The 3,085-nt window shown below is 63.0% G+C and overlaps 1 protein-coding gene across 1 annotated transcript in view; it reads right to left on the bottom strand.

Moving 5' to 3' along the window:
* The window catches only part of TMPRSS2 (transmembrane protease, serine 2), a 46,742-nt gene extending 44,187 nt beyond the window's left edge, over positions 1-2,555 (bottom strand). The window contains exon 1 of the mRNA XM_010834939.1: positions 2,475-2,555. The gene's annotated coding sequence lies outside the window, so the exon portion shown is untranslated. The remainder of the gene's footprint in view (positions 1-2,474) is intronic.
* Between the last annotated feature and the right edge of the window lie 530 nt (positions 2,556-3,085).

Genomic DNA, 3,085 nt, shown 5'->3' with positions numbered 1-3,085 from the left:
GTGAGAGGCACCAGCCTGGAGCCCTGGTTTACACATCCTGGTAGACCCCGTGTCCCAGGCTGGGTCGAGTCTCCGCAACAACCATTATAGTGTCCTTCGTGTGTCTAGGCTTCACCGCCTACAAGACGTTTGTACCCTCGGCCACATCACAGAGATGGTCAGCCCTATGCACTGCCCCATAAAGGGGCAAGCTGTCCTGCCCAGGTCACCCTGGAAGTGGGCAGCTCGGAGCCAGCGGGGCAGGTGTTGAGGGGGAGGGGGAAGGGAAGAGGCTCTGCTCTTGGATGTTGAGGAAGTCAGCCTGGCCCTAGAGCCACCCCCTTTCCCACGAGGATTCCAGGCCTCACAAAGCTTCCCTGGAGCCATCAGGCCTGCCTGCATCCCCTGATCTCCCTACAGGTCATGGGATCACCTGGGGCAAGTTATTTCCCGACTGCCTTAGTTGCTCTCAACTGAGTTACATGCATCATAAAGAGCCTGGAAGGATGCCCAGTTGGAAGTAAAGGCCACATCCACATGGGCTGTTCCTATGATAACAGGGGTGCAACCCAATGTTCTCCTACAATTAACGCAGGAGTCCAGGGTGGAGCAGCCCAGGGTGAGCAGAGGCCAATCAGCAAGCAATCCTGAGCCCTGTAGGCTCCAGGCAACTACACAACCTTGTAGGAAAAAGACTGACCTTGGAGGTGTCAATAAGAAAGGCATTGCTGGGGATCAAACAAACAAACCTCCCAGTCAAGAACAAAGGACTCCTGCTGCTAGCCAGCTCACGGTTTTAAAAGCGGAGAGGGAGGTGTCCATAGTCAATCTCCAGGAGGAGCCCGCCCCGCAGCTCCCTGACTCCTGTGGTGTGGGCTTGCTGGTGCTGCCCTGGCCTCTCACATTGACCTCAAGGGTCCAGTAAGGTTGGCCGTGGTGGGGGATGCAGGCAGGCCCACCTCTGGAAAAGCTGTGGAAGGGGGAAGCAAACCTCCACCGCCTCCCTGGGTTCCCCAGCCCCTGCACCTCACTCAGCAGCAGCAGCGCCTGCGCCCCCAGGAAGCTGTGTCATGCAAGCCCGGCTCCCACTCCCAGCCCCCACCGTCCTCCAGGGGAGATTGGCTCAGTCCCCACTTCCTGGAGAACCTTCCGAGACCTCCCAGGCTAAGTCAACAACCCTCCCCTCACTTCAGGTTTTCTAAACACCTTGAAGTTCTCCTTAGCAGCCTTTGTAATTTTCCATCACTTGGTTGGCTCTCTACAGCCCGGAGCCCAGGACGCCTGCTGTGTGCCGGGTACTACCACGCGGTTCTGAATCCGGCGGGAATCGGGCGGGATTCGCAGGCTAGAGGCAGAGCCCCGGGTGACCCCTGCCCGACAGGCAGGTCTCGAGTCACTCTCTTTTTCCTCCCAAACGATCCACTGGGATTCCACCTGACCGGCCTGCAGCCACCTCAGCGTCCGAAACTGAATTCCGGATTTGGGATCACCGGCGGGGTGGGCCCTTCCCAAAAGCCGGGGAGCACGCCAGGGCAGGCAGCCGCCCGCAACCCGTGCTTCCCCTCTGGGGCCTGGAAGTGCGGAATTTGGGGCCATAAGGCAATTCTTATCGGTGCCCACTGCCAAGCTGGTGCGTTCAGCCGCGGTGCCATGGCCCGGGGTCCTGCCAGATGGCATGCAGTGGACCGAAGTGCCCAGGTGTCCGGCCTTGTCCCTGGCATGGAGTGTGCGCCGAGAGACCAGGACCGCTCCTTCCCGCACTGGAAGCGCAGGAGACCGGAGCAGGGGCGGGGGGCGTTGCCGGCTGTCCAGGCGGCCCAGCCCTGATCGTGGCCTCCGGGTCGCCGCACTGGGGCCCGTGTTGTGGGAATTGCCTTCCTGGGGCCACCGAGCGGTTCGCACCTCGCCCTGAGGCCCTCCAGGCCCGCCCCCGCCGCGCCGGCGTTATCGCTCCCTGCATCTCCGAGAGTTTCCAGTTTCTCCCCACTTTGGGAGGGAACCAAGAAGCAGTTCAGGTAACACTACGAGGCTGCAGAGATTTTCCCGAAACAAAGAAGCGGATGGACAACCCTCCCTCCGTCCTCGTCCTCGAAGGGAAAAGGCGCACCCCTTGTTCCCAACTCGGAGCTAAAGCGGCCAGGGGAGCATGAGCCGATTTCAGCCAAGGGGACCCACTCCGAGGCACCTTTCAGGCTACCAATTGGCTAAGGACCGGCAGAGTAGCCTGCACCAACCCAGTGATGCCAAAAGAGCAGCCTGGGGGGCTCTGACTCCCGTGCCAAGGCGTCCCAGGCGCTCGGAACACTCCTGACCTCACGCAGGTCGCTTTGCTCGGCTCAGCCCAGTGCGTCCAGACGGCGGGAGGACGGAACTACCGGGCCGGAGCTGCTCACACCTGGCTTCACCTCCCGCTACTCTCACCCAGCCCGGGCGCCCAGGTCCTCCCTTGCTCCCGGGATCTCCAGCACAGAGAACCCATCGCGCGAGCCACTTACCTGCTGCCCTCCGGGGCAGCTCCCCTCCCCTCGCCCCTTCTTCCTCCTCCTTCTCCTCCGCCTCCTCTGGAGTTCGCTGCTTCCTCGGCCCGGCTCGGAGTCCTCGATCCTCCCCGGCTCTCGCTTTAATCCCGGGAGGCGGTGTCCGAGCGCCCAGGGCAACACCCCCAAGCGCCGGTCCCGGGTCACCTCGGACAGAGGGAGGGGACGGACCGGAACGGCTGTCCCGGGCGGGGCTGGTCGGGGTGAAGGCGGCGAGAGGAGGAGTTTCCTCCAGGGAAAGCCCGGCACGCGCTCCCGGAGGGACCCAGAGGGAGCTCGGGGGACGCTTCCATCCTCGGCGGGCAGTCTAGGGCTGGGGAGGAGTGCGTCTCCCTCCCGCATTCCCCGGGACCGAGCCGGTCGCCGGCGCCTTGTGCCCGAACGCTCAAGTTTGCATTCGGCAAGGGGATTCTGGGGAGCGCTGACCGAGTCTCCTGTGAACCGGCCGACCCCTGGCGCAGGGGATCCACCTGATCTCTGTGTCCTAGGCGAGGACCCAGGAATCTGGTTCCAGAGGCCGCTGGCCTGGGCGCTAGAGTCCAAGGACCCCAGTCCTATTGGGGGGCCTT

Source organism: Bison bison, unplaced genomic scaffold (genome assembly GCF_000754665.1).
Source record: "Bison bison bison isolate TAMUID 2011002044 unplaced genomic scaffold, Bison_UMD1.0 scf7180017864037, whole genome shotgun sequence".
NCBI classification, from domain to species: domain Eukaryota; kingdom Metazoa; phylum Chordata; class Mammalia; order Artiodactyla; family Bovidae; genus Bison; species Bison bison.
Note: the sequence above shows the minus strand (reverse complement) of the source record. Positions and strands in the feature narration are given on the sequence as shown.